The sequence below is a fragment of the Solanum lycopersicum genome, chromosome 1, assembly GCF_036512215.1.
Source record: "Solanum lycopersicum chromosome 1, SLM_r2.1".
NCBI lineage: Eukaryota > Viridiplantae > Streptophyta > Magnoliopsida > Solanales > Solanaceae > Solanum > Solanum lycopersicum.
This window is the reverse complement of record NC_090800.1, coordinates 68,015,391-68,029,965: the sequence shown is the minus strand read 5'-3', so window position 1 is coordinate 68,029,965 and position 14,575 is coordinate 68,015,391.

The window sequence follows — 14,575 nt, the reverse complement described above, 5'->3', positions numbered from 1 at the left end:
AGTTTTAAGGGATGTGAGTATCAAAGTGTATTTTCAAATAATATACTAATATATGTATAGAATACTAAAAGTGATAATATATGTAATTGTTTGAAAGTAAAGATAATATTAGTATATATAGAAGTGATGTATGTTTAATAAGATAGTTTATCCATTTTTTTTGCTAAAAGATTTAAAGTGAGCTATTTATTGCCAATAAAATTTATAAATTATCATGCTGTGCAATTTTTTCATTTTAGAAATATAGCCCATTGAATAAAAATAATCAGATTCTAGTCATCAAGATCCAAAAGAACAAATCACCCCACTATCAAAAAATTCAAACATTTTAACGATCAAACACTATTAAACAAATAAGATAAAATAAAAATATATAAATAATGAAATGATCTTGTTATATAAATGTTTTCTAAGAATAATTTAAATACGTCAAGATTAGGTGTTCACATACATTTATTTGCCTTTTCTACTACTCTTTTTCTTATATGGTATCATAGCCCTCAATAAATTAAAAGAGTAAAATCAGGTTGTACTTGTAATTCAAACATCAAGTAAATGTACTCTAATCAAGCTAAGATAACTAGTTTCTTCATGTTGCATCCAATTCTATTCGAGTTATAGCATGACCAGTCAGTTAGACACTCAACTTTCACCACTAAAGCTTAAGAGATACCTATTAAATTAATTAGAAATGTTTTATAGAATACGAGAATCTATATTAATCAGCAGTGTCAAAATCCAAACTTTTATCCGCAAGCTAATTGATCATTTTTTAAGTTGGAATGCTCAACGGGCACAATAGACATGAGTTGAGGTTATTAAACATTTCAACTCATCCTTATTCTGTATTGTGAACGTATGATGCTAACGTGACACATAAATTGTGGAGGTATTTAGATGATCACACCACATAAAAAATGATCATTAGCGGCATTTGATTCTTAGTTGCCGCTAAATATATATTTATAGCGGCAATTAGCACTCTTTGTATATGTCCATAAAACCTTTATCGACAATGGTTTTAATGAAATTCAACTAATGCCGGTAGAGACTTTTAGCACTCTTTATTAATGTCAATATTTATTGCCGCTAAAAGTTATTTTTGTTGTAGTGTCATTGTGTAATAAGTTGGAATGTTCAACTAGAACAATGAAGACAAGCTTATTTAATTAAACACTTCAACTTATCCTCACTATGTCTTGGGGATACACAATGCCAACTTGATACATAAATTTTGAAGGTATGTAAATGATAATTTTATAAGTTTTATTGTTCAACAGACATTAGGATACCCAATGCTAACTTGAAACATAAATTTCGGAGGTATGTAGATGATAATTTTGTAAGTTCTAGTGTTCAACTGACATAATGAAAATGAGTTGAGTTGTCTAGAATGATTACTTAACTAGTTGAGCTCGAGTTTAAGTGTTTTATTATTCCTAAAAATAAAATCTAGACTTCCCATAACGCTTAATTACGAATCTTTATCACCTAAAAGGAAAAGCTCGACCAATAAGCTACCCCAAGATTCTATTTTTGACTAAATCCTTAAATGGGGGTATTCCTAAAAACAACAACATTCACAATAGAACTTAGAATTGATGAAAATGAGAAAAGGGTTTCTGGGGATTACTAATATTCTTGAATTTTTGGAATAATATTTTTGTGATTGAGTTCTAGATTTCATCATCTTGGAAAAAGTGGATCTAATAGAGGGATCTGGGATTATCAATAAAACGCAGCTCAATGCACTAATTAAGCTAAAAAAATTTAAGCTTGAGATGGGTCGGAATAGTTATTTTAATGATTCGAACTTATGACCTCGATTGCATGATAACATTATCATCAACTATGAAAAAAGTATCTTAAATATAAATCTTTTGGGAAATTCTATGTTTGAAGAAAATATTTAAGTCACGATAATTTAATTATAAATTTACAATAATAAACCGATCATCTAGTTTCACAAATGAATTTTGAGAAATGTAGAGTCTACTACATCTTACTTCTATTTCATAGAGATATAAAGCAACAAGTTTCAATATTCTTATATCATCTTATGATTATCTTATATCTATATATAAATATCGTTTATATATAATATCATTTCTAAGCTATTTAATTTAATTAGAAAGTTGTAAGAGGCTCGATAAGTGGCTAAACAGTATTTTGATTTTAATTTACAAAAATAAAGGAGATATTTAAATTCGTCTGAACTATTTAATATTATAAGTCATACCATAAAATTCTAAAAAGGAGCAATAGAACATAGGTTAAGAGACACTATAAGAGAGTTCGGAGTTTAAAGGGTACAAAATATTAATAAAAATTTTAAAACGGTATATAAAATTTTGTATTAATTAAAATGGCAAAATCGTTGCAACAACAACGATTTACTCCACCAGAAAAAGCAAAAGGCAGCGATTTTGTAAAATGTGATTTTTTTTTTTAAAAAAATGAAATCGCTACCTAGGTAGCGATTTTAAAATTCTTTTAATTTAAATCGCTGCCTAGGCAGTAATTTTCAAAAAAAATAATTTTTTTTATAAAATTTTTAAATCGATGCCTAGGCAATGATTTAAAAAAATATATGTACGTGAAAATGAACAATCTTACAAAATAATTTTTTTGTACCATTGTGTCATAATATATTTTACTTTTAAGGACCTAACAAGAATCTATGTATATGTTATTTTATTCACATAATTTTCTTGGGTAGTGAAACATAAGTGCCTCATTTAAAGATCTACCAAACATATTTTTATTTAAACATAATTTTTTTTTTGAAAATTGTTGCCTAGACAACGATTTAAAAATTTATAATTTTTTTAAAAATCGCTGCCTAGGCAGCGATTTAAAGTTTTTTTAAAACAAAAATTCCATATTTAAATTATTTTTTAAATCGCTGCCTAGGCAGCAATTTTTCTTATTTTTCTTTTTTTAATAAAATCGCTGTTTAGGCGGCGATTTAAAAATAATAATTTAAAATCGCTGCCTAGGTAGCGATTTTATTTTTTTAAAAAGAAATTCACATTTTGCAAAATCGTTGCAGAGGCAGCGATTTTGTTTTTTTCGGTGGAGTAAATCGCTGTTGTTGCAGCGATTTTGCCGTTTGATTAATATAAAATTCTATACACCGTTTTAAAATTTTGTTAATATTTTGTATCCTTTAGACTCCGGACTCCACTATAAAAGTGATAAAAGAATCAGTTTAGATTTCTGGTTATTAATTCTTTATATACAATTGAGACTATATTTTTAGTACGAATGAGAAATAAAAATGAAAGATTTAAATACAGTGTTGTTACTAGTGTTCAAATCGACTATGTGAACCGTTTCACAAAGTTACTTTGGACAACTAGCACAAAAATATTAGTAGAAAATATACGTTAAAGTAAGATAGGATATATAAACTACATTACACACATTTAATCGACAAAAAAAAAAGAGTAAAGTTGAGATAATATAAAATGAGATTGTGATTTTAATTTAAACACAAGCATAGAATTAAAGGTTTATGTTAAGGGCAAATTTATATTCTTATCAGGTTCTTTTATGTTATTCATATATTTTTTATATATACTAGTTCTCGAACATGTGCATTACATGTATATTTTTTACGTAATTATATATAAATAGTTTGAAAGCTATAGTATTTGAATTAATTTTTTTAAATTTCATGTGAACATGTGAAGAAAATATATAGATTACGTTCTTGTTCTTGTTTCTCATATCTAACTCTCGGTTGAATGATTACATAATTCAAAGATGGTTATTTGACTTTTTATTTCTTTTTTCCTCACTAATTAGCTAAAAATTAAAATAAAAAGTATATCCAATCTGTGAAATCATATATCACATGTTTATCTTACACACAACAAAGATATTATTCTTATCCTTGTAAAAAAAATTATTCATTCAACCAGAATCATTCAAGGGTCAATAACAACGTTTTGTTATCAGCCATATAAGGATGGTATAAGAATGTGAAAAGTTTTGGGCAAAAAGTTAATATAAGAAAAGATGAAAGATAGAAATAATTAATGTATTAACTAACAAAATTCATAATATTATAACTAAAGAATGTAAAAGCATGTGAATAACATCAACAATAATAAGTGATAACTAAGAGAATTTATAATGTTATAACTAAAGAATTAAAGTACAATAGCTAAATTTCTTATTAATTCTACATTTACTTAAATAAATATGACTTTTAATTAATTAAACTCTTTATTTAAATAGTTAATTAGATTCAAATGTAGTGTAGGGGCAAAATGGTAATTCAACTTTACAATTTAAACTTTAAAGCTTCTCGTGTGTTGCATGTTTATTCCATCTGAGTTATTTTTTAAAATAACACACACACACACACGCACGCAGACGCGCACACTCCCCTCCCCCACACCCGTCCGCGCGCCCGCCTGCCCGCATGCATGTACTCTGAGTTCCTTTTTAAAAAATACACACGCATACATGCACACGCACCCGCACACACATACACACACGCATGCGCGCGCACACACGCACACACGCACACAAAAAAATAATATTAACTAAAACGAAGGAAAATGGTTATATAAATATAACTATTTTTAAATAAATTTCCTGAAAATCTCAATCACATAAATACTATTGTAAGTAAAGTCATTCTCATGCCTTGAGAATTAACAAAACAACTCGTGCAAATTCTCTAAGTTATGAAAAGCTCAAAAATTTTTGAAAAAATATATCCAAAAGCGTATACATACATGACAACAATTTTTTTTTTAAAAACAAATAAACTTAGACCTTCAAGCTTCATATATTGGAGCATTATATACTATTGTAAATTACGGATAAAAAGATAAACTGATTATTATGTCAGAAAAATAATATTTTCTCAAGTGCTCGAGGCTCTGATATATATCCTCTTAGAATAAATGATTTACTTCACTCACTCAAGTATAATAAATATTACAAAAAATTTCAAAGTGTAAGTAGAAGATAAGAATTTTTTTGTGGTTGAAAAATGATAAGAAATCTCTCTATTCATAGCCAACAAAAAATGGTATGAACATGTGCTTATTCTTCCTTACTTTAAAAGTCATATATTACGATCCAGAACGTCGTGATTGGTACCCACACTAATACTTCGGTGGGAGAACCATTAATACTAAGTAGCTAACCCAAGAACTAAACATTCAAAGATACAAAAACAAGTTTAAATGCATAAACAAAGTGGAGTCCCCATAAACTCCGAAAGTCTAATGACTCGTTACTAAAACATTGCAAAACACCCCTAGAATCTCAAAGTTAATGTACCAAAATATCTAAAGTTCAACAAGTCTAAGAAAAATGGGTACAACCCAACTAAATATACTAGTAAGTCGAAATAGAATGTGATCAAAGTCCAAAAAGAGTGGACTAAAACATAAAGGACCCATGACAGCCTAAAAAAAACTGGCTCGTCCTTGAATCCGATCTTGCTCACTGATCTCCTAAACGAGGTTTGTTAATAGCCGCCTGAAGATGCCCTGTACTCAACAAAGAAAAAAGCAAGTGCAGTATTAGTACACAAACATATACAAATAGTCACACCAAAGTAACACGCATATACCGAACCTATACAATATCAGTTATATTTACAAGAGCAATGTAGCATTCCATGTTCTCAATAATACACATATATAACAAGTTAATGGTCCTTTCATGGAATTCATATCCAGACATTTAGTGGTCAGATCATGACACCCGATCTAGTTAGTGTGCTGAAATGTGGCACCTATTCCAATATGTATGTGGGTACGTGACATCCGATCTCATTTAATGTGTTGAAATGTAACACCCGATCTATTCTACAAGGCACAATCATAATGTACATTCTTATAATCATACATTCAAATGTTGATTCATGAACAACAATCATTCATTCATACTTAATTACATTAGATGTGATCAATAGTGCAACAAATGCATATGTACATGCATTACAAAGAAGAAAATACGAACATACATCACACAAATATGAAATCAGACTATCACCTACCTTGCAACCATGGTTAAATCCTCTTAAGAAACTTGATTCTTCCCTTTTCGAATTCTTTCCGCTTGTTCTAGGTCTACAAACAAGTAATATAATGCAAGGATCAACAATTAAGGTCTAATTTACCTGGATTATAATAAACCCAATAACCCAAGATCAAACCATAATCCTAATATGCAACTAGGAATTTTCCACACCATTAACTTCAGGCTAAAACTCTCCCCCGACGATAATTACTCATGAATCTAAGTTCTACGAATCGAAAAAATGAATTAGGGGAGTAAAATCCTTATCTTTATCACTAAAATTCATGGAAAACTATCAAGAACTCCTCTTGGGTCGTCTCCGAAATCTTAAGAACGAAGTCTGCAGAAATATCGCGAAATAGTTATTCCTTGACTTAATTCGCGGCTGGCCCGCTACAATGATTCTTAACCCGCTAATGCAGATCTGCCATAGCGGGAAATTCTCGCCCTAGAGGATTGCACGAAAATAAAGAGTCAAAACTTGATTGTTAGATCCTCATTTCACAACACACCTTTAACCATGATACTCAAAAATTATCCGTTCACACTAAAATTAGTTTCAGGAGTTCTACTGGCTCGAATTTGATTATGTAAATTCGTACAAGTTTCTTAACATCTTAGCTATATACTCATGTGATTAAAATTATTATTATATCTCTCATTCATTACCAGATCTTCCTAGACCTAACTGACTCTGATTTCGTCCAAATCTAAACTAGGCTTGAAATTTTCAAGTTACTACCAAAAAGTTTTTCGACCCAAAAATTTTCTCCGTTGGCTTTTCTATAACGACGGGAGTAGGTTGTTACATCATGACCCTTCAAGAAAGTGTTAATTCTTTAGAAAAGTCATAACTAATAAAGTCACAATTCTTCTGAAAAGTTCAACTCATGAAAAGTCACATATTTGTAAAAGTCACAACTTATAAAAAAAGTCACAACCTTTTGAAAAATTCACAACTCATCAGATAAGTCACAATTCTTTGGAAAAGTCATAACTAATCAAAAAGTCACAAGCTTTCAAAAAAGTCACAACTCGTTAAAATAGTCACAACCTTTGAAGAGAACATATGCTATTACAAATAGGTATAAATGGGTGTTTTAAGTAGGAATATTATAATAATTTAACATTTAAGTTAGACAGTTCATGCTTTTATGATAGTATAGATAGATATAGATATAGATAGATTGAATATTGTATCTCCCTTGCTACCTATAAATATACTACTAGCTGAATATATGTTGAAATTATGATACTAAAAAGAATATTTGCATACATACTAAACTCAAAAAAATTTAAAATAATAACAAACTCACTAAGTTTTGTATAAAATATTTTCATTTATATCGAACATACCTTAGGTAACTACATTTCTCCCAACTGCAAATGTTTGTGGTATGATGAAAACTAGTACATAATAAAGTTATTTTCCAAAGAAACAATCAATTCTCTTAAGTTCTGTTTATTTCTTGAGGTAGTTTGACTCGCAGCACAATTTAAGAAAGAAAAAAAAAAGCTTTTAAAAATTATGGTTCAAAATGAATGATAGAAATTTGTGTGACGGTAAATCATTTCATTAATGATAAAGTAGACATTTTATATTTAATTTGTTAGTTAATTTAGAAATTTGACATTCTTTTTTGGACTGAATAAAAAAGAAAATAAGTCACATAAATTGAAACAGATGAAGTAATTTCTCTTCTTTTTTTTTTTTGCCAAGTGATTAATTAACTAGAAAAATTGTGGCACCTAGTAATAATATCATGGATCGAATCCACAAGATCTGCATGGATTTGATTTGAGGCACCATTTGAGTGAAATTGATGGTCAAATGCGAGATGTTATGTTAGGAGGCACAATTAAGAATTGTTTTTATATGATAAGTAAATATTCTACTTAGATAGAAAATTTGAGCTTAATAACGAAAATAGGACTAAATATGACTTGTTTTATCGCATGATACCACAGATTAATTTTTATTTGATTTTCTATATATATGGAGGAAGATTATGTGAAATGTTATAATGTTTGATTGTTTTGGAGAAAACTGAAAAGACAATTTTTATTAGAGAGAATTTACTCTCTTTGGATTTTAAATTCTATATTTAAATGATGAGTTTGTTTAAAGTATATATATGTTTTCTATTTGTTTTGCTTATTTTTTATTTATTATTCTTTTATTGTCTTTATAAGGTAGATGTAAGGTATGCGCATATATAAATTTCATATAAAGTCATGTAACCATCAAATTTATTATGAAAAATAAAATTCTCTATAAATATTTATTTCATCACATATTGAGCATCATCCCACTGGAGTTAGTTTAATTAGTGCTTAATTATCTGCGAAAATTTACTCATATATTGTATATATATACACACACAACATCTCTCTATAATTGCACTATTTATTGTTATTTATTGTCATAAACTGTTATAGAGAAGTATTATAGTCACATCTAAATTTTTTTTTCTCATTTTTTTGGTCCAGAGATTAATTGACTACAAAAACTGTGACACCTCGTAATACTAGCTAGCAAGGATCGAATACACGAGATTCGCACGGAGCTGATAAATATGAGGCGCCATTTGAGTGAAATTCATTGTCGAATGCGAGATGTTATGTTAGGTGATACAATTAATGAGTTATTTTATTCAATAAATAGATATTCTACTTACTTGAATAGAGAATTTGAGCTTGATATATGAACGTAGGAGTAATTATAACTTCTTTTATCGTGGATATCGTTGATTAATTTTCATTTTCTTTTCTATATAGAGGAAGGAAGATTATGTGAATTGTTATGATGGTTGATTATTGGGGGAAAAACTGAAAAAAGATAATTTTTTATAAGAGTGATTTATTCTTTGTGGATTTAAAATTGTATATTGAAATGTCTTTGCGTTAAAGTATATGTACGTTTTTATTTTTATTTATTTATTATATTGTCTACGTAAGATAGTTGTAAAGTGTGAACAAATATCAATTTCATAAACAGATCGTATGATATAATAATGTAACCATGAAATTTATTTATTAAAATCAAAGTTTATTTGAAACTAGAACCACAAATCCTTTATAAATACTGAAGACTTAAACATTTTATTTCATCAGATTTTGATATTCATCTCACCGAAATTAGTTTAATTAATGCTTAATAATCTGTAAAAGTTCGCTCATATATTGTGTATATATGCACAGTCAAATTTCTCTATAATTGCATCTATTTTTTTTTTATTGTCATAGAGATAACTGTTATAGATAATTTGCGATATCTACTTAATTTTTGTTTGTTATCCAATAATTAATTAACTATAAAAATTGTGGAACCTGGTAATAATAACGGAGATCGAATTCATAAGATTTGCACGGAACTGACAAATGTGAGGCACATTTTGAGTGAAATTGATTTTTAAATGCGAGATATTATGTTAGGAGGCACAATTGAGGAGATTTTTTTTCATGTGATAAGTAGATGTTCTGCTTACTTGAATAAAGAATTTGAGCTTGAATATGAACTTAGGACTGATTATAACTCTTTAACCGTAAATACCATTAATCAATTTTATTTTATTTTCTATATATAGAAAGGAAGATTATGTGAATTGTTGTGATGGTTGATTTTTGGGAGAAAAACTGAAAAAATAATTTTTATATGAGAGAGTTTACTCTCACGAATTTGAAATTCTATATTTAAATGATGTGTTTATGTTAAAGTATATATATGTCTTTGTTTTATTTATTTATTGTCTTCACAAAGTTGACGTAAGATGTGCACACATATCAATTTCATATAGAGTCATGTAACCATCAAATTTATTATGAAAATAATCAGATTTAATATGAAAATAATCAGATTTAATATGAAACTAGGACCAAAAATCCTCTATAAATATTGAAGGTTTTAAGGTTTTATTTCATCACATTTTGAGCATCACCTCACCGAGGTTAGTCTAATTAGTACTCAATTATCTGTCAAAATTTATTCATTTATTGTGTATATATATATACATAGTCAAATTTCTCTATAATAGAATCATCTATTGTTATTTATCGTTTTAGAGATAACTGTTATAAGGATGTCTTACTGTGATGTCTAATTTTTCTCATTTTTGTCTAGTGTTAATTAACTACAAAAATTGTGGCACATGGTAATAATAACAGGAATTGACTCCACGGGATTTGCACGGAGCTGACTAATGTGAGGCACCATCTGTCTGAAATTAATTTTCAAATGTGAGATGTTATGTTAGGAGACATAATTGAAGAGTTGTTGTAATGTCCCAATTTCTTGTGAATTTTCTTTTAATCGTGAATTTTCTCTTTAATTGTGAAATGACCATTTTGTCATTTCTCTTAGCTTTTTCACGCTTGAGTTGTTCTAATGTCCCATTTCACGTGAATTTGCTTCTAATTGTAATTTTTTTAAATTGTCAATGACTATTTTGTCATTCCTCTTAGCTTTTTCATGCTTAGTTTGGGATGTAGGAATGGTTGGTGTGGTCTTTGATGTGATTGTGTGCGTTTCTGATAATTTTGCCTCCTTTAAAGTTGAGAATTTTTTATATGGTTGACTTGGTCAACTTTATGAGTTTTGAACGTCGTAGATTCTATCAGTTTAATTTAATTCGGAACGTCGAGTTTGGTCTAGTAAGGTGATCGGTTAGAATTTCGAGACCTTAGGTTGTGATTTAAATATTTAGGTAAAATCTTTATTTGTCACGCCCTCAGCCTACACCTTGAACGTAACAAGCACTCGAAAATCATTGTTAGTTCCCGAGTGAACCCTCGATCTGACTCACTACTCAGCGGAAGACTTACTCAAACAAAATGAAAAACTCATGATGAAAAAATAACTTTTAAAAAAACTTAATTTAAACTCAACTCAAACAATCGTCTGAAAATAATTTAACAAGTATTATTTAAATGCCTAATGAACTCAAACATTACCAGAACAAAAAGAATAATGATGAAAATTCACATCTGTATGAGGCATATATATGACGTGACAGACAAAACTTATACGAGACTCCACTTATACTTGCTAAATGTATAATTGGTTCCCATTCAGAAAATACTCAAATTATCATTTCTCTCTTCCCTTATAAAGTTTCCCCCCTCTCTTTTACTGTTTCCTTTTTTTTTCTTTTGTCTCTTTTCTAACCATTGTTCTAAATTTTGCACCTCTATTCTTTAATAATTTTTCATTCTGCTTCTAACATTATGATATTATTTTTCTATTTTGATATTGATTATTTAAACTTCTAAAATAGTTATCTAAAATTATTTGTTAATTTATGAACTAAGATATAATTAATTGCAATTTTTTATTTTATTATAATAATTAGTTCTTTTTGGAAGAGTAAATTAAATTTATAAATTTAAAAAAAAATAATGGTACAAGTTAGTAAAACTAATATTTTATTTATGATTTCTTAAGAATTTTGTAAAAAGAAATATAGACTATTAATATGGGAAAAAAAAGGTGTAAAATTAATTTGTTCTTTTACTCTTATTTCAACAATTTCATGTTTCCAAAAGCAATTAAATTCATCAACTGCTCTTCAGAAAATATAACGAAAAGAGCATCAATAATCTTGACAAACAATTACATAAGTTTTGATATTATTTTCTTAAATTTAAAAATAAATAGCATCCATAAACACCTTCATAAATATATATTATTTCTGTCAATTTATATGATAGTTTTTATTCTTAAATTAAAGTTAGGTGAAATTTAATAAATATTTTATGTATCTACTTTTTTTATATGTTTCTTAAGAAATTATAAATAAAAACTATAATTTTGTCTTTGCAAATTTTATTTATACTTTTTCAAAAAATTAATTGTTAGGATTAAAAAAATTACTTATATCTTAATTGTATAAACTGAAAATTGAATACAAACAACTATCATTACAATATAAATAAATAATCTCAAATAGAAAAAATTATTTAATAGAATAAACTAAATATATATATAATAATCATAAATATTTATTCATTAAGTGAAAAAGAAACAACATAAACTAATTATATTAACTAAGAATGAAAAAGAAAAATTAAAAACAAAAAATACATCAGGCGTAAAAGCTAAAAAAAGGTGGAGGGGACTTAAAAGACAGCTGGCAAATGGTTCCAATCAAGTGATGTCTCATACAAATATGATTTGGCGTACCTATGCATGATAGTATTTTTCGAATAATGATAGATTCCTCGATTCTTAAATTGTTTATGAAGCCTATTACTAGAAATAAGTTATTTTTCGACTCCAATTGCTGACTACAAATATGTGATCGGAAGTATGGAGAGTTTACCGACTATTGTAATTCATAATTTAAAATTTATATATATATACATATTTTTAACATGTTATCCGATTATAATTTTGACTACTGAAGTTGTAAAACTTTATGAAATAAAATCAATCAAATAATCTACAAAATGCCCGATTATAGTAGTCGACAACTTATAAAAATAATTAATAAATCTTATTAAATGGCGATTATTGTAGTCGCCAATGTTATAATATTTTTTAATTAAATATATACTTAAATTGCCTAACAACTATAATCGGGTTAAAGTAATAAAGTATTACTTTTAATTCTTTGGGTTATAGCCATGTAGGATTAATTTATAGACCTAGCTCAAAAGCTACTTAAAAAATAAAATACCCAATGTAATTTTATAAGGTAGGTCTAGGGAGGATAGTTTAGGTTGTATCTAGTCCTTATCCGTAACTCGTGAAGGTAAAGAAACAGAAAGGTTATTTTTCAAAGACTATGATTTTTTTTTTTTGGTTGGGGATCTTTAGGACACAAACATTAGCCTCATTACTATATTTCATAGAAATGCTATGATTTCCCTTAATATTGTTGTTAGAATATCCACATCCTAATGGAGTTTGAAAATCCATCTTGTTGTTCACTTGAGTCTTCTTTAACTACGTAACAAAAAAATATTTCTATTGAGGGCTTTGTTTTTCTTTCCCAGATCAGTTTAAAAGTATGTAGATTATAAAATTGACGACTTAGATGAATCATGATTTGTGTCTTCCCGTGCAAGTGCAATACATGATGTCGTCCATAAAAAGAGGTATACATAGTCTTTTCCAAAAGGCTAAATACATAAAAATCCACCCTAGACTTGGCAGCAAAACTCACTTTAACACTTCAATTATACGGGTATTTACATATCCCCTTAACATCGTTCAAGTGAATTTAAATACACCCAAATAAATAACGTGAAAAGTCAAAAAAGTCACTGCGCGTGAGAAAGACTAACTGGGCCCTATTCTTTTTTTAGTCAATAATCTTTTTTTCCTTCATCTTCCTTACACCCCACCCCGCCCCCAAGTTCTTAGTACTACCAACCCCTTCATCTTCTTTACACCCCACCACCCCCTCCCGCCCTCAACCCCACTTGCACCATTTTTTTCTTCTTCTTGACCTCCCCCACCCACCCACCTCTTTTTCCATTTTCGAAATCCCCATCCTGAAACTATATCTTCTCTTTGAACCCCCATCGCGATTCTTTTTCTTTCTCTTTGGACTAGCCGCCTCAATCACCACTTGCCTCGCCTTTTTCTTTTGCTTCTTCGAAGAACTTTCCAGCTTCTTTCTATTTCTTTGAAACACCCCATCCCATCCCTATTTTCTTTGAATCAGTAAAAAGGTGTGATGAACACACAAAAAATAGAAAAATCAATAATTTTTTTCCCTTCTAAATTATTATTTATGGCAGAGTTTGAATGTGAGGAACTTGAAACTTTTGTTAAAGAAAAATCTACAATTTTTTCATCTCAAACTAAGTTTTCATTCATTATTATTGCTACAAATGTTGCGGTGCGGTAAAGATGTTGATGATCAAGAGATTTTTTTTGAGAATGTATTATTTGGATGACTGAATCAGTCTCCAAGTGGGAGAATTGTTATATATATATACCCCACTGCCGTGGAAGTTCACTCACGGGGTGTTACCACGAAATATTGATTTCTCTCTTTCTCTCTCTAGATCTCTCATCTCATTCTCTCTAAAGTTTTTGTGTTCTTTATTCATCAAGTGTGTGTGTGGATTCGATCCTAACATACTACTCTGATCTTTTCTTATTCAGAAAGAAGAGTGTAATAACTTCATCTTCATACTCTATAGTATGCATTGAAAGGAAATTAAATATATGTTTTTTGGATTTTAATTTTTATTAAGCTATAGCACAAACAATTTCTTTTTTAAGTATAAGCGAATTTTAACTAGCAATAGGTTAATAATGATTATTGATTAATATTTATCAAGAGAAATGTTGCCAATAATTAATTAGAGTTTTTGGCCATAAACATCCTTAAATTATATCTCAAACGTAAACTACATTCTTAATGTATCATTCTTAGCATAAAACATCCTTCAAGTATATAAAAGTGAACAATTTTCATCTTTTTATTAGATATTGTCAAAAAATTAATAGATCCTACAAAAACATGAGCAGTTCATGTGACTATCAACAAAAGTTGTCATGCATAATTCATTA